Source organism: Zootermopsis nevadensis, unplaced genomic scaffold, assembly GCF_977971745.1.
Source record: "Zootermopsis nevadensis isolate Lab colony 2312 unplaced genomic scaffold, Znev_1.0 Znev_ptg000020l, whole genome shotgun sequence".
NCBI lineage: Eukaryota > Metazoa > Arthropoda > Insecta > Blattodea > Termopsidae > Zootermopsis > Zootermopsis nevadensis.
The window spans coordinates 17,580,820-17,599,896 of NW_028259152.1; the positions used below are offsets into that span (position 1 = coordinate 17,580,820).

General features: G+C 40.6%; 1 long non-coding RNA gene across 3 annotated transcripts in view; it reads right to left on the reverse strand.

Annotated features, from left to right (window-relative positions):
• LOC147873323 (uncharacterized) overlaps window positions 1–15,294 on the reverse strand; it is an 84,321-nt gene extending 69,027 nt beyond the window's left edge. For 2 of the 3 annotated variants that reach the window (XR_015535981.1, XR_015535982.1), the window contains exon 1: window positions 11,517–15,294. This is a non-coding gene — a long non-coding RNA (uncharacterized LOC147873323). The remainder of the gene's footprint in view (window positions 1–11,516) is intronic. The other variant, XR_015535983.1, reaches the window with a different exon arrangement.
• Window positions 15,295–19,077: the final 3,783 nt, after the last annotated feature.

Consider the following 19,077-nt stretch of genomic DNA (forward strand, 5'->3'; position numbering starts at 1 on the left):
ACGAAGCTCGTTTAGCGCAGAATAAGATCAGAAGATGACAATGAACTGAACAGGACTGGGGAATTTCGGAATCTACCTTGTTGACTGGCGACGTGAGCTATACTGCTATACAGTACATGCGGATACAGCTGTCCCTCGCCTTGCCTTAAGGTCACACTCCGTGACACCCGGTCCGTCGGTTCAGACCTCGCCCCTAGCTCTCTTTCGGTGACAACCAGGCAACACGCCGGACTAGACGAGAGTAGACAAGAGTTGGCAAAAACTAAAATCAGTGAAACTCGCCCCAGAATTTATTTCTGAAAGCCGCCTTCCATCCTCAGCCTCAAATGCGTAACTGTCACAGTCTGGGACAGTTATCGGGTGTCTTCTTAACCCTCTAGCTCAGCGAGGAACGTCTTGTGCGCCCTGTCGCGATTTTCCTACCAGCTAGGCATCTCGCATAACCCGGGGGTCATTGGTGAAACGCATCTTTGTAAAAGTGGGAACTAACGTAACTCAAAAAAGTTACCTCCGACTACATTACCGTAAGCAATGGCTCTGAAAATTATTTCGAATCTTCCGCATTCAGAAATTTTTTCGTAGAGATAAGACATCTGCCAACACGAGGAGACTAATAAGTGAACGCGTTGACAGAATACAGACAGACGGACTTACTACTGAACTATTACACTGCTTACGTATAGGAGGGCCGGATTGAACTTTCTATTTATTTTAATAATATCGTAAACTGAGTTTAAAAAAAAAGAGTTGATATTTATCCCAAAAATTTTGGGCTTCTGGGCTTGTTCATGAGACCTCTGGGAGATTTAAAAAAAAACATTAAACATGAAAACGAGACAGCGTATCGAAGGATGAGACCAAGGTAGCCCATTGGCTTAATTACCAGGAACACAAAGTGGTCCGTGCACACAGGCAGAACTTTGTGTGACTTGTAATCTTTCACACACAGCTCACTAAGCCACGGAAAAACAAAGAACACTGCTTTCTACTACTGTCATACCAGGGTCCTTTTCAGGGAAAAGCTACTTTTTTTTTTCCCCGTCGCTCTAGGTATTATGGCGCACTCTGTCGACAACAAAAGCAAACCAAAAACGCCAAGAAGCCTGTATAAAAGTGGAATACGTAATAAGAGCGAGAGCTCCAGGCAGAGTAGAACACAGAAAAATTATATATGGTATCACGAGCCCTGAGCCGAGTTAAGCTTCTACTTATGCAACCCGGCACTGTAGGATGGCCCCTAAATCCTGTGACACAGGCTCCCTTCGACGTACACTCCAAACTTTATCTCCCGCCTCTGTTTTGAACAGAAATAAATCCAGTGACTCCTAACATCATAAAACCCTCTCCACTTACATCACCTAAGCTAATGAAATAGACGCCCTCCCCAGGGTTTCTCGACGTACGTGTTTTTTTTTTTTTTGGGGGGGGGGAGTTTTCCCCGGCGCCGACATTGGATGATGTAATTACTTAGGTCCCACCGCCGCTAGGTACTTACCCTCGCCGTCATAATCGCACAGTTAGCTCCTAGGATTAACATTTCTGCGTGTCCCATGCATTCTCTGCGAGAATATCATACAACACGCCTCTCTTTTGTTTGTATTTCGAACAAAAGCCAGTAAGGATGCTCCTCTCTGCGGTTCTCAACCTGTTCTGACCCCAAGGACGGGTGACGACGCAGTGGACTGGTCCCAGTTTTGCCTCACACATTACAAAACAAAAATTGTTACGAATATCAATTCTGAAGGAGCTGATCTACAGCACAACAGAACACTAATAATAAAGAATTGAATTGTCATCATCATTATTATTATTATGTATTGTCACAGGAATATTTTTACGATCAAAATGAATCGAATTACATCGATCTTACGTCAGTCTAAAAATATCTGTCGTACTCTCTGAGAAGTTTCGTATCGAAATACAATCCAGATCAATAACAAGATAAAATAAAAACACGTCGATTAACAAAGAGCAAAGTACGTTTAAGACCAAACATTGGGCGCAAATTTAAATTCGGCCACCGAAATCAACTAATTAAAAACCGCAACGCAACGCTGAGTAAAGTCCGGGGCACAGGTTAATTACGGGCGTGCCCTTGTATTTTTTTTACAGTTAATTTGCTCGAGGCAAATTTTTCTCATTATGTGCATTTTATACCAATTTCGATACTGAACACGCGTGCAACTTTCGATGTGATTCATTTGTGGGCGAGCAGCTGTGTCGCCAAAAGGATGTTCCCATAACTGAGCTCGAACGCGAAGCCTCAACACTGTTTCCACTATTGCGTTAAAGTTACGTAACGCTCGTTAACGCGTATTTCACAGGCTGGACGACACAATTATCCCTCCCTCTTGTCTACGTTCACTGCAAAATTTTCCATCCCTTTCTCTTCTCTTATTGTCCGCAATTTCTACCAACATCTGGGAAGTTTTTCTTTATAAATGTATATTTTCCCATCTGCTCAAATTCTGATTAACCGATAAACCTCTGGGTCCCTCAAAATAAACCACGCAAGTCTGAAAACAGCCAGAAGTCAGATAAGTAGGGTACAAGTAATTTGATGTCAGCACAGGATTTTTCAACAAGAAAATTAATAACCAAAAGAATCTCGTGGCTCTGCTGTGGTTCGAACTTCGGTCCCAACAAAATTAAGGGCAGACGAGCGCTTCATGAAAACCAGTTTCGCCTTGCGTTACCATAAATACGCTACGTAATCTATAATTCTACGTCATATTCAAACGACTGTGTGACAAACCGACATACCTCTCTATTGACTGCCAATATAGAAACAATTATAGAAAAGGATTGTTCAACTTCTATATTACAAAACATTTTCGGGACAAAGTTCACAAAATAAACGCTTTATCGGAAGGTCGAGTTCTCGTAGGCACCAGCCACACTAATTATAATTATTGGTATCGGTTTTTGTGTCAGCCAAATATAAATTTGACAACAGTCTCACTCAGAAATTATCTCGGGAAGATACCTTATACAAGATTTTAATAAGTGTAATTACATATTTAATTACTACCTCATAAAAATGTACGCTAGCATAATGTATGAAAATTATATTTGAATTATTTATCGTTTTGAAGCTTTATATAATTATATACACCTGAGGATGGTTCTTTTAGGAACTGAAACATGTCGTGAAACATGAAAAAATGATGGTCTAATGTAAATCGAATATTTCGATAAAGAACATCATTTAATATTTTAAAATATTTTAAATGTTAATTATTGTAATATTTTAATATTTAATAAGAATTTATTGTGATTAGACGGACAAGATTTAATATATACTTACTGCCTGATAACTTTTCGCTGTGACATTTAAATATGCAATCAGGCCAAATGAGAAATGTGAGATTCAAAAACACGCGTTTTGAAAAGTGCGTGGCTATTGCATTGCCCAGACCGGGAAGCACGCACTTCGTGTATCCATTCCCAGGTGCGCCTCAGACCTCAGAGGCCTGAGGCAGGGTCTACACGCACGACCGCGCTTCTGCAAAAGCTATCAGGCTGGTCCAGCGACACAACAGCCAGTGATGTATACGACGCCTTTCAATTTGAGAGCAGGAGCGGACAACCTGACGGAAAGGGTGAGACGGCGTGGGACTTAGTCGGATTAAGGGTAGCCTGCGATGAAGGTGGTCGAGGCGTCATCCACTCGGCCGAGGAACGTCGCGAACCGACACATCCTGCCGATGGATCGGTCACGCGAACAGACGCAATGAAATTTGAATGGAGCTCATTTACATAACCGTGCGAGACGAACGACTATGTCGATGAACATAAAATAAGGAATTAGAGCCTCGCGTATATTCCTAAGGCACTGAAATATCGCGAGGTAATACATAGGCTAAATCATTCCAAAAAAAATATGCAGATTTTTGTAAAGTGTAAAATAAGAAAGGGCGAATCTGCGAAATGTACACGCGCAGAAGCTATCAGCTGAATGCCGATAACTGCCAATACTATGACGACGTATCACAAACATTTGCGAAAATTTTGCATTAGATAATTGTTTAAACTACATGACAACGTTCACGAAAACTAAAGACGGTTTGATATTTCGAAGTTATACAAATTTAAGACAGCCCCAATATGGAGACGCGTTCTAGTCGAAATTTTGCAGATAACTGTGTAAAGTGCGTTCTTAGCAGGGTTCCTTGTTTTATATTGCAGATTTCCAGTAACTGCGTAAATTAACATCAAAACCAATAAAATTATAACTACAAAAACATATGTTACATGTTTTCGTAACATGACTGTAAGTAAGTGAGCATGTCACAAGTCCTGCAGATTTGTTGTGACATAATTTTGTACGTAATATGTTATTGTAACTAGCAGTGCATAAAATTTTATGGCAGGAATAATTTTCAAACAAACAATAACGTATACCGGATTCCTTCTGTTGATTATATCTCAATAAGACTACTATTAGGTCCACTCTACAAAAATAGATAAGCGACTTAAGGCACAGACCAACATAGTGAAGTGAACAAAAGAAAATGTGTGTAAAAATTAGCAGTCAAGTCTATTAGCTTCGAACACTTCAAAAATAACCTCCTGAAGACGACCAATTAAGGTCGAAACATGTAGTAGCTTCTTAAGATCAATTATCGTTGTGCAGACGGAATTTCTACCCAACGTTCAACACACAACTGGATGCGTCACTTAAAGAACATGTTACAGTCTGTTACGACCTGACGTCACGACGCCGTGGTTAGCATTCCTACTTCATATTCGGGAGATCTCGGGTTAAAATCTCTGTCCGACGACCGGGAATCCTAAGGGTCTTCATGGTTCTCGTCAGTCCCTCCAGGCAGATGACAGGATAGTGCCACGAACGTTTCCTTCCATTACTCATTGAAAATCATTGTCCATCAACAACGCCATTGCTCGACACAACAGACTATAGTCTGAGCTACTGACAGCGTCGTTAAATAAACAACAAACAAATTTGCAGGTTATTAGTCGTTTTGCTATACTTGTGATGTGCGTTCGAAATAGGCCCTGCTAATTGCATTTCACAATGAAGCGCCTGGAGCGGTAGGCAGCCATTCGAACTCCACCGCGATTTGGATTGCATAAATGGAAGGCACCGCTGTTTCCCGGACGGCGTTAGGTCGGACAGGACCAACAGCAAAACGTAGCTCAGGACGCCGGTTACAGAGTGAGAAATCTGGAGGGAAGGGGGATTGTCTATCGCACGTTAAGCCGAGGGACATCCTCGATTTAATCTATTTAAAACCACAAACAGAATTTTTCTTGAACACTGATCGGAATTTGTAACGACGACCTAACTTTCAGGCCTGCGGGTTTGAAACCCAAAGGAGGACGCATTCATAATCCACGTGCAGCGCACGGAACATAACATCTGCCTCGTCCAATCCGATATTTTGTTGACAAAACATGAAATTCTGATGATTCAAAGACCTTCAGAATCTTTCTTTTCTTGTCAGTTCGTCTCGCATAATATTCTGTGGAGAATACTTTGCCGGATGATCAGTTTCGAATTCTCCGACGAACAGAAATAAGTTCTATAATGAAAGGCAGCCATTACAGAAATCAAACAAGCCTGGAGCGTTGCTAATGTGATCATCCGAAGTGCATCGCGCGGCAGAAAATCTTTTGGTCCATGACTAGTCCCAGCCAATCAGCGGAGACGTCACATCGAATCGTTCTCAGGAGACTAATCCGCTCCACCAATCCGAGTAACACATCAGATCAAGGCATTGCACCTCAGTGTTGTCGCCGTGTTTCACGGGGGGGCCCGCAGCGCGGCGCAGTCATCAGCTGGGGATTTTTGGGGGACTACAGACCCTACGTAAGCGCCTCTCCATGAAGACGTATGGAGAAGTTGGGCTAAACCTCCACGCATTCTTATCACGGTCGGTGCTTGGAACAAGACAATCTCATATATATATTTATTTTTCCAGTCTATACACAAACTTATTTAAAATAATGTTGTTAAAATATTATAACATTTACAGTATAAATTGTATTATGTTATATTTATGGCGCTCCTTTATCGTAATACGATATTACATTGTTCAACGCTTTTATTTATGAACGACATGTTTCGATGTTTTATGACATCATCTTCAGGTTTATCATACGTCTGATAGCAGGAGACGATAAATTGCAACATAATACAATTTATACTGTAAATGTTATAATATTTTAACAACATTATTTTAAATAAGTTTGTGTATAGACTGGAAAAATAAATATATATATATATTGATTCAACACAAACATGACGCAATTAAGATACAAAAAGACAATCTCAATTCGGATACCGGAAGATCTGAAAACTATTTATGACACCTCCCCCTCCCCCTCATTTTAATCTCCACGCTGAAGTTTGCTTTAAACAATAAAAGATATTTGAATCAAAGTAACGTGAGGAACAAGTCAAATCCATACGTTTTAGATACAACCATGTTTCATGCTTAAAATGAATTTCAGTAGCCGTTTTTAGCAACTGAGAACTGAAGTGGTTTTCGTGTGAAAATTGCCTGCCTTAAAATTCTAAAATACCTGAGACCGACGCCAATTTGAGACCTGACGCCGAGCGTCTGCGAGCCGTATAACTCACTCCTGTAACCACACACACACACAACGTAGGCTAATTACGAACATCAAATAGTAAAAATCTCGCAGGAACTTCTTTCGCGTATTAAAAAATTAAAGTAAACGCTAGAAATAAATTCGCATAAGAACACATCCCCAACATTCCCGACATAACGTAGTTTGTTTCTCCACAGTGTACACTGACAAACACCCACAAACAAACAAAATGAGTAATATACAAGGGTTTAGTTAGCTTCGCTAATAAACACTAAAAAAATTGTTAATCAACTCTATGTGTAACAAACAAAGCATATTGATTAATGTAGTTTACCAACAATGTTCATTAACAATGTTAACAAAATACGTTCAGTGTGGGCCTTCCATAATATAAACATAGCCCATTTTGTCAGGTGTTTATACGTGGAGGGCCTGGTTTAAACTGCCTTAGGCTTACAAAAATTCCAAATAAAAACAAAGGTTAAATCCATCTAATGCATCCCTTGATCTTGGGCTGAACGACTTTTAACATTTAAATACTGAAAATAAATTATGCTCCAATTAATTTTTCATGACGATAAAGTTTGTAAACAAAGTCACTGGGGCAGGACACTCGCAAAAGTCGCGTTGTCCACATATTTGCCTGTCATTTGGCCGAATAATTATCGCTTCGCTCACACCCCGCGTATCAGAGTTCATTACTGTTTAACGACGCGACACCGTTCAGAGTCTGCATAGATTAGCGAAGCTTAATATGGCTCCATGCACGTTCCTACAAACAGCGGGGGGGGGAAGATAACATTAATACATATCTTAAGGCAGTGGCTCTAAACCTTCTGATTCTCGCGATACACTTGGGACATTAATTTTTAATCCGCGCGAACTACAATCAGGACACAGAACTCTAATTTACGAGCACACCTCCTGATATCATTCCGCCGGATGTTTGCAGTCTAATATTTTTCTATTTCCGTTCTGCCGAGCGCGAATGTAGTTCTCAGAATCTAAATTTTCATCAAAAGACGAGCCTATTCTAAGAAACTCTTTCACCCACTAAAACGTAATCTGAACTTCACGTAGGTCCACAGACCCAGAATGCAGACGGTGAGAATGGAAAATGTCAGAACAGCAAACCTAATGCGACAAGGGGCCGAGGAGAAAAGCCGGGAATAATTGAGGACCACCATGTTCAGGGATTACCAGGGACTTACACGTCTTATCCGACGTAGACCTCCATGTTACACAAAACATAGGGTAATGGATCTGTTGAAGACGTGGCTCATACCAGGGGTAGACAAAACCGGAAAGCGGGCAGTGTGGCGAATTCATCAGGACACGGTACCAGACAAACTACACTCGTTCCTAGGACACAACGTTCGACAGACCTCCGTTCATTGTTTTTTTAGCAAAGCTCTTTCAACTGCTTAGGTTATATAATGTCGAATACTGCGTTAATTGTTAATTAATTCGAAATGAAAGCGGCCATGTTCTTACGGGACCGAGGAATCGAACACGGGACCTTCATTAGACACCAGATCGGTAACCTAGCGGGGAAAGGGACTTACAAGTGTCACTGTTAAGAACTACAAACTTATAGGACATGTGGCATATTGAAAGTCAGATTATCCCAGAAATTGTTTCGACAATTTGAAAGCCCCTACGGAAATAATTTAGACATGTCAACCAATTGCAGCTGGAAGATTCGAATGTGGCTCCTGCAGAAAGCGAGACACACTTGTACGCATCTGCTCTGTTGCTGTTCCTAACTGCAGCATAACGAGTGCACAGGCTTACAACCGGTTTGAGAACAAACGATTGATATGTTCTAACTGACGGATTAAACAAACGGCTATATCAGACCTGCAGGGTATCGCCCTGATGATGGAGGCAGCAAAGACCTATAAAACCTTGGTAAACGTCTATCAGACTACACGGCGCAACAACCCAGAAGACAGAAATCTTCATACTCTGATGATGGAGGCAGTATGACCTCTGAAACGTTGGTAAACATCGACCAGACTACACAGCGCAACAACCCAGAAGACAGAAATCTTCATACTCTGATGATGGAGGCAGTATGACCTCTGAAACGTTGGTAAACATCGACCAGACTACACGGCGCAACAACCCAGAAGACAGAAATCTTCATACTCATCACCCTGATGACGGAGGCAGTATGACCTCCGAAACGTTGGTAAACATCGACCAGACTACACATCGTAACAACCCAGAAGACAGAAATCTTCATACTCATCGCCCTGATGATGGAGGCAGTATGACCTCTGAAACGTTGGTTAACATCGACCAGACTACACAGCGCAACAACCCAGAAAACAGAAACCTCAAATCATACAATACCTGAACTATTTTTCAAATCAAACAATTCTTTTGTCATCAGAGTTACGAACTTTGTTTACCCCTGTAGCGCAAAATACAATGCAATGGTGCACTGAAAGGCCTGTCACACAGGGATCAGTGTTATGATTCTAATTCCACGATCCAGAGTAAAACTGCGATTTGCTCGTAATATAAAGAATGCGATTTAAGCTTTACGAGAAATTACGAGAGATTCTGTGCGTCCAAAATTCCCCGTTTCGTTTTTATCCGAACGAATGCACCGAACATCGCCTGCCCCTTAACTCTGAATTCCCATTAGCGACTATTAGGTCGCAGCTTCTGTTATCCGCGAGCAGAGAACAACAAACCTCCAGCCGTCCTACTGCGCCCCTGGTGACTCACACCTGAAGCCTCTATTATAGGCCGTGTTTAAATTTTCATTTCGTATTTTCCATTTCATTATTATGCCAAGGCGGCAGAACGAGGCGCTGCTGTCAATGTTGACTTGAGTGTCAGATGGCAATTCGTGTGGTCAGAATACGGACACGTCCATCCTGGTTGCCACAAGGCGAGCGAGGTGTCATTGGCAAACCGCACACCCCATTTGGGCAGCCAAGTTTACCAGGAGCCTCGTTTTCACCACGTCACTGCTCCGTTTCGTAACGAAAGTGCAAAGCCCTCGTCAGGAACGGACTTGGATCAAAGTTCCTCTTGAAAGACGCACTTTTTAACTGATCCCCTCTTCGATCGTCATTGCCCAATTCCTTGGGCTTCGGAACTCAAAACCTTACGTTTTTAACGTAACGAGAGCCAGCCCTTGGTCCCGCTGGTATAAACGTCCTTACCTGGCGAAGGTAATAATTTATACTTGCAAAGTTACGAAAGACCTTTTAATTTGCTTGTAACATGAAGAACCATTCTCTTATTTTGTAGGCCTGAAGAAACTGAAAAAGACGCCATGAACGACTTTCCTCCACCTTCCTTTGATCTCGGAGTTAAAAGCTAATAAGGAATCTTTACTGTTTCATATAACGAGCTTAATTAGCTTAATTAGTGACTTTAATTACGCTCATGCAGCCGTTCGCAATCTCTTCCTTTTCATTGACTTCGCAACTTGAAGCTTAGAGCAATGCTGTTCTGTTCTTCAACTTTTCTTCTAATTGATACTTAAAATTTGTTTCCATAGACTGAGAAACTTCTTGTAATTAAATACAGACAGAGCAGAGAACTTGGCCGACGACTAAGTCTGCGAAAACAATTCCGGAATCTAAATTGTGTCTATTAATCATTGTTCCCAGAGGTCTTAAGCAGCTGAGAGGGCCGGCAGTGGCTTTCCGGAGACCTTTACGACGAAGATGGCTGTCTTCTCGGTTGTAGCGCCATGTTCTCTGGTAGACGTTCACCGACGTTTCAAGAGATGCCTCCAGCCTCTATCATAAGGGCTGGGCTCACCGACGTTTTAATCCCGACTGTCTAAATCTCAAGACAAATTAGCAAGAGGGGTTAGTCAGGGGTCAGAGTACGACGGGGAACTGCGATAGGTAGGGTCTCGGTTTCACTACTCAGCTCCTCGACAAACACGAAAAGACAGAAATTCAGATAAACCAGCCAAATCACGTGAAAGCAAACGACCTCTTTGCCTTCAGAATCTCTGCATCGCCCCCCTGACCTGAGCACGAAGTATTTTCATACATCTTTTGTGTATAAAGTTTGTTTCAAAACAAAGATACCAATGTTTGAGAGCACGTTGCCTTCGTAACTCGACTATATCAATTACAAGTAATTTTAGACAAAATTATTCCTCATTGAAATACTGGTGTCTCGTTCTGAGACTCGAAAGGTCTCAGGACCTCTGGCCTACGCGTTGCCTTGTAGAGCCAGCTAAATACATTAACTGCAGTTTTCCCTTTCTCCTGAAGTTATTAAATGATACGGAAAAACTAAACGTATTTAATCAAAGTACAGAATATCCTGTTGTTTTAAACTTACAGCAGAAATTGGCTACAAATTCTCCATACCACGAAGAAAGTAACGTATTTTTAACACATTACCTACTATCGTTTGAATGTATGTATGGCTGACCGCATTTTGTAATGTTTTGGTAAAAAATGCCAATAGCCTTCCTAAGGGCATTTTAAAAGAAATAAAATATCAACAACATACCCATAGTCTGTTATCTTTGGTCAAAGTTCATGCGTAAAATAACATACTTATATTATATTCATGAACAACTGTTATAATATGTTTATCAATAAAGATTACATAATCTGTAATGTTATCTCAAGATTAACAGCATATTAGGCGCACAGGTTCCAAACAAAACACAGTCAAAGCAGCACCTGCCTATTAATAACAACTTAAAAACACATTCAAAATAATCGCGTTCAAAACACAGTCAAAGCTACCTTCGTAATAAAGCATTAGCAAGCAAACATATCGACTGACAACTGCAAATATTCTGTGCATTTAGGTCTGTGTACAGATTCGCGTACAAAACTAGTGAGTTATTGAACCGGAAGGTGGCTGCACTTGTTCACTAAACCATAACCCCAAAACACAAGCAGCGCTGATCGAAGCAAATAGTATTAATTATGACTTACTTCCAAACACTTCGGTGGATGTCTGTTCCGATAAACTGCTCACAAATCTTGGGCTGCCAATGTTGATAAACTGTTACTGCAAAGCCGTAAGAGAAATGCCACAAAACGTAACTTTTGCACACGAAACTTGTAAAACCCAACTCAGGCAACACGCCATATTTCACTGGAGTTGAGTACCAACCTGACCAATCTATCGGCACGAAGTTTAAGACCACAGTTAAACACAAGTGTTATCATTTCACCCTGCTACGTAATTTTAGGCTAGCCTGCCTCACTGGGCCATTGTTTGAGACTGTTACTGACACCGCATTCAACTTCTTATACGTCCCAAGTGTTTTTACCTGGATCTTCACGTTTTACATTTTCACTCATTCTTCCAGTTGTGACGTCATCCTCATCTATAATGTCGCCGTCTCGTTTTCAATTATATTTACAACGATGATGCTAAGCTTCTTATTAGCAACAACTATATTAGTGCTGACAATAAAGTTCTCTTATTTTGACGTAAATACGTCTATAAGGAAGGGTCATTCGGCAAAAATGTGTTACGAAAATGTGTGAAAATATATTTGCAATGTGTTTACAACTTCTAATTTTAAACTTCAGTGATTTTATACATTATGAGAAGACCAACTGCAAAGTACACACGTTTGACGAATTGATTAGGCTCTGGTTTATAAATAATAGTCTTTGGTTCCAGGAAACTCATTAACATATTACGGTACTCGAAGTGAATATGGCCAAGTCGTTGCAATTTATCACACATTCATAAATTGTCAACAGAATCATTACGTCACAAATAACTTTCAAGTTTTTCAGTGAAACTACAAGACACTGCGTGTTTTCAGACGCCAAAGGAAAACACAACACGAATCTAACTTTCATAACTTAAATAGTGCGCCGGTAATCTTCATAAATAGTAAAACTATTAATTTGCTCAGAACTGAATGGAAATGAAACCGTCAAAGATTATTTAATAAATTCAAATAATTATTAACGCAATGAAACACCATGGACAAGCCAAAACTGGTTTAGAATTACGACAAACAAATACAAATTTTTTTGTTTCATAACAAACGTAAAATAAATGTTAGTATTTTTTTTTTAATTTTTGTATTTTGAATTAAAATATTCTCCTGGAAGGAAAATTCTGGCTCGCTACATAATCTGCACGGCCAAAAGCTTTCAGAAAATAAATTATTTTCTGGAGTTCGCAGTATAAACTAAGGCAGTGTTCCGCAAACTGTGGGCCGCCACTTGGTTTTAGGTGTGGCGAGAATTCCCTGTAATTAATTATATATATTAACACGTTATAGTCATAAAAACAATATCTAATGTTTCGTAATTAGAATTCGTGACACCCACAGGTTAATCATCGGCAGTTTTATTCAACACGTCTTAAGTTTTTCGTACGCGTGTCTTCTTATTTTATTTATTTATATTTATTTAGTGTTCTGTCTGATGACAGGTCCATATGAACAGGATCCTTCCATCCTTTTCTCGGACTGGGACCTGTTCATATACGTTCTTGGCAGATGATCCAGAAGTGGTTTGCCAATGCCTTCTTCTGTGTGTGAATGGAGTAATTGTTGGGATGCCACGAAGGAAAACTCCGTGTTGCCTAGACCACGGCCTTGCCCAACACAAGTTATAAATTCGGGCACCGCCGGGAATCGATATGAGATAAGAATTTATATGCAGACTCATATTTACGGTCGTATATAATTTCGGGCCCACTTCAAGTGCCCCAAATTAGGGTGCGTTCAAAATCGTATGGAGAACACCGGATTAAAGACAAAAAATTTTAATGTAGCAAAGTATATCACGTTTGGTTCAAATCCCTTTTAATATGGCGGACAAGAATTGAGGAGCTTAGCATGTCCGTGTTCCCTTCAAGTACTTTATGTGATTATTGGCCCGGTTACACTTTGTACATAAGGGCAGAATGAGTAGTTAAGCAGCTAGCTTCTTTATCATCACACTGAATGTGTGCTGTTGCGGGTACATTCGGCACAATTAATGAAAAAGAAACCCCCACTTTCATGGACGAGGGTAGGCAACCCATCAACCCCGTTGATAATCCCTGTCAGTAGAACTGAACAGCAGTTAATAGTGAGTAATTCTTCTCTTTTGTTGGAGCGACGGGAGATCTGGCACGGCCTTTGTGTTGGTCTGGACCCCCCAGACACGTACATACCCCAGTCACCGACAGGCGGTCGGATGGACGTATAATAACTTGATTAGTTTTGCAAGCGACAAATTCATTTGTTTGGTGGCCATGCTTACACGATGTGCGCTTAAAAAAGACTCTCGACTGATTGACTACGTCATCTCTCAAGTTATGACACAGTGACTGTCAATGAAAGAGAAATGAACCGCGGGGAAGCCCCTCAACCAGCCACCCCTTTGGGGTACATAAATACAAACAAATAACTTTTCTTGAAAATAAAAATAAAAAATCCACGCAGTTGAAGGTAAAAATTACGAAAGAATCGAGAGGAAAAGCTATGTAAAGGCTACGAGATCCATTAAACATAAGAGTACCAGGTAGACACGTCATGACATGTTCAGAAAATTCGGGCCTCACTCCATGGAACGGGGGCGTCCAGAGGTCGCGGGCGGATGAGATTAACTGATTAGGCCTTCCTCAACGCCGTCCAGGCCCACTGCCAAGATGGAATACTACCTTGAAGCAGGCTCCGACCACTTCCCAATTCACCTGACAATACTACGTTAAATTACGCAAAATATTTCGGCCAAGACCGAATCGCACTCTTGCAACCCCTGAGGTGTGCATCGCTGAGAGCCCTCTAGCAGATGTCTGCGGCATTTCAATCAGAACCAAGGTTTTGCTACTCCTTACTTCTCTTGTTCATGTCTTTGTATTCAAGGGATCTAGAGTACCGTGTTAATGCATGCAGCTACGAGGCTCAGGAGCCAGCTGGAAAAAGGATTAATACTGACCCTAGGTACGGCTTATCCCTTGATCTGTCACGGACAGGACCAGGAAATTTAAATCCAAGGGGATAATCCAGCGATCGGCAGAACCCCAGTGAATAGACGACGCACGGATTGTTATCAATAGGGGAATTAAGAGGAACGCTAAAGTGTTTTAAATTGCAGATCCCTTAAAATAGACTGATTCGTTCATATTTATTTGTCTAAACTAGATCATCTGCTACGTGTCACTGAAACTTGAGGATTGCTACGCGGTCGAAGTCTTGCGTCAGTTGATATTTCCAAACAGCCTGTGAAATCGGTTAACTCTGGCGAAGATTCGTCAGCCGAAGAAAGTTGCACAGCGAATCGTGCGTATTTGAAACACAAATTTACAAATTACGTATAAAACGTGCAAAAAAAATCAGATTGTCAAGATTTTTCAGACTTCTACTGCAGTCTAATTAAGATTAAAGAAATTTGCATCCCAGTCTCGTTATTGGTTACTACAGTTTCAGGAGAACAAGAAACTGTCGTCTCAATAAGATTATTCCCGTGTGGGTGAAGCCGCCAGCGTGTGGAATGGCCTAAAATGAAAGGAAATAGTACGAGAATATCGGAAAATTTCTTTCTTGCTAAGTTATGGGTCGTAAACAATTTACGTACATCAACGAAAATGTTTTTTTTAGGATCTGTGTATTTTACTTTCAGTCTGTAGAACTACTTTGTACCTCACGTACGCGTACGAGTTTCTGTGCAATGACGGATACGGGACACAGACTCAAGATTTCAAAGGTTACAGAAATGATTACTAATATCGTAATCCTTTTCACAGTGTTAAAAAAGAGCAAACTATAAATTATCAGGGCAGAAATTACTGTCAAAATGATCAGTTACTGACAAAGAAACAGATATCTTTAAAGATGAGGACGTCATCGTAAAGAAGACAAGACAATTCTTCAATCAGCGAAAAATTCAAGCGCCCATCATACGTGCTTCGTGCGATCAATCTAATTCACCTTCTCTGTATTTTATAACAAATTTGAAAGCAGTAGGCACTAAAATGAACCATTTTGTGTCGGACCCTTCTCATTAGGAAACTAACTTAACCTAACCTAACCTAACATAACCTAACCTAACCTAACCTAATCTAACCCAAGCTAACCTAATCTAACCAAACCTAACCTAACCTACATTCACTTTACTATATTCAAAGCGCTGATAACTTGAGAACCTTGCATATTACGTTTATCTGAATCTCCTGTAAACAGCTGATGAACGTTATGTTTCACTTTATTGTCATGAACCCACACCCCACTATCTTACGAATGCAAAATATCATAACACATCAGCAGAATGCAGGGCAAATCTTAGCCATTTGAACGCTGGGATTATGAGTTCGAATCTCAGTCCCCAAGTCTTTCCTTTGTGGGTGAGACCTTACAACAGATTCCTACCAAACATCTAACAGAGGGTTTCAAACCTTCCTACAAGACCAAGGCTTCTAGAAAATGTGAGCGCGGTGAAGATTTTAATCTGTTGCGTCGGTCTTAACACTGCTTTGCGTATGGAGTTAACCCTGAGAGAAAAGAAATAATGTCCCTTCAAAATACAAAGATATTTTCCGGTCCTTTGGAACTTTTTACACACTTCAACGATGTTCGTAGCGAGCGGCGTACGCGAAAGAGAACGAGAAATCCGATAACAAAACGGCTTTATAATTGACTGGGGAAGATTACAAGATGGCAAACAGGTAAGAACGAGACTTCCCTTCGAGATCAATAACCCGAGATAAGAGCTGTAGGTGTGTATTACCGCGAGCAGAACACAACCATTGAGATGACTATGGACCTACCCGCACGGAATAAGAGGCAGGACACCCAAGATGCTGGTCGCAGATAGAAATGGAATGGATTCGGCTATTTTTGTTGTGCAGTGAAGCCTATGGTACAGGCGGTAGGTCTTGGAAGTGGCTGTTCCGTTTTAGGGGCTAGAAAAACGTCGTTTGGTAATAATTCTTCTGCTACGACGTGCGAACGAGGTCTGCTACAACTGGTAATACATACAGTAGTGCACGCTTACTACAAATCCCTATTGTCCTCCCATCTACATCTAGGTCTCCCCAGTAGCTTCCCGATTAAAACTATACAGACCTATGTATTTTTCTCGTATATGCTACACGGTCTGCCAATCTCAAGCCTCCTTCATTCGGTCACACTACCGATATACAAATAATTCAGCTGTTCCCTGCGTGATTTTCTTCACTTCTCGAAATATTAAATCAATGGAGACTGAACAGATGAATTCTACATAGAATTTGATACAGAAAACGTGACGGGAAGAAATTACTTGGAAGACCCAGAGATAGATAACAACATAATATTAAAATGGGTAGGATGCGTGTGGTCTGACGTCAGAATTTCGCAATCACCGTGTTTCTAATTGTTAAGTGATTAACCATCTCACAGCATGACAAATAATTTGTTCAAGTCTGTGTACCCGCATTCAGGCTTACAAGACGCTGTTTATGTTTTCTTAACTGGAGGGCCACCCCTTGTTGGCTGTCCACGATTAAGGTACTCATTCAATATATTAACAGCTACACTCCACATCTGGAGACCTCTTCTATCCTCAACCTCAGTCAGAAAAGGGCCCAACTTATTCTGGAAGCTACGACAAATGACAAGTTTCATATAACCGTCACGTTGTTTTATATTCTACGAAAATTATCTTAACAATTTTTGTGAAAAAAATCTGAAAGCTGACTAATATCATAGTGAACTAAAAGAACTACTTTCTTCCTCGAGAAATGAAAGTACTGGAAGGCTAGAAATGTACAGGCATTTGTTGATTTTAATCTCCTCACTCTGGGGGAACACGAGTTAGCCTGAAAACCTACTTTAAGAAGCCGGAGCGTAGACGAGAATGTAAGTGATTACATTCAGAATCTACGTAAATCTACAGTGTCTTCCTCTGTGTGTGTAAACTTGGAACAGGCCAGCGACACAGCCACTTTGAGGGAAGGTCCTCACTACCCTTCTTCACTGTTGTGCATTTATAGGGGAAATCATGCCAAGATGCTGTTAATTACAAGTCCTGAAGGAAACAATAGTTTACCTATCCGACTGTGTAGTTTCTACGTCACGTTTTCATCATTCGTGATTCTGCTGGTGACATCTAAGAGCAGAACACAGAACTATTCAGCCACTTGCAGTGACATCTGGTAGAATTATGGAGAACTGACTATAACACACGCTAAATAGCCCGCATATATATTCGGAAATATTTTGGGAAAGTTTAAGTGCATGATGCCACTGTTTGCGTGGTGGAGTCCCCTAGAATAATGGGGCATGCACTGCTGCTCACTTTGCCCATTGGATAAAATGACGGAACACAAATTGTGATTACGTATGGTAACATTATGGTGGCAATCTACATTAAGGATTGGAAACTGAACACAGAAAGGGATAATTGTGTAATTATTATTTTTTTATATATATTTTATACCATTCATGTTAATTGTTCAAAATTTTAAGGGGGTAATCACATTTGTGCTGTGAAATCATTGAGCGTGTGGCCAAGCCGCAGGGCACCCGCGTTTCCTAATTTTTCTCATATAAATTTAAGCATTAGAAAGAAGGGAAATGCCTTAAGTTTTTCCCCAGATATAAATTTTATCCCTGCAAAAGAACTCGACAGATACGACTTAACAAAAACGAGAAATGCATTAATTCTACGCGGCTGTCATTTCAAACTTAATGGTTCAACAACTGCCTTACTCATTCTAATAAAATCTAACATTTCTAAACTTTTGAAAAAAATTAGACATACTACAATTTGTAGGACACAGAAAAATAAACGCGCTAAATTTTACAAAACGTTCAGAACACGAGGAATTACTAATTTGAACTCCATCCTTTTCCATCAGTACGTGTCATAATTTTCATCCAGTTCTGAGTTTTTACGAAAGCCATGCAACGTACACGTAATTCTAACCCACAAACAAACAAACAAACAAACAAACTGCAGTCACTGTAACTATGCCGGTACACTGTAACGCAAATCGAGAGACAGTCAAGACGTAAAACTTTTAAGTCAAATTTTCCCTTAAGTGTAAGAATAACAAGAAATAAGTCTCTCAACAGAAAGAATGGGTGGATTATTCTTCCGTCGAAACTTCCCTTGCAGCAAGAAGCAAATTAATTAAAGCTTAAGATACAAAACTTGAAGAAGACTAGCAGTTCCCCACAACTTCTAAATTAAATGGAAAGTAAATCTCTGTTCCGAAAACACAATCCTCTCTCTGTGATCTTACTTCACAGCCAGGGGAAAGAGATGATTAAAGAATCACGCCGCGGCACTCGAACACAATTTTTCTAGCTGGATTACAGCGGAGAATACGCTACCTTTAAAAGACGCACACATTACGCGCTTTCTTTTTAAATTAAGTAATTACTCAAACAAAATATGAGAGGGCTGTTTTCAGGATCCGACATCTTTAATTTAGATGTTGAGAATCCACGAATCTCGTTTGTCCTGGCGCGGATTCAGGGATTCCGAAGCGATAAAAGGCGCCAAGCACTTTCAAGGGCAACATACTATACAACTGTCGTGTAATTGGTAT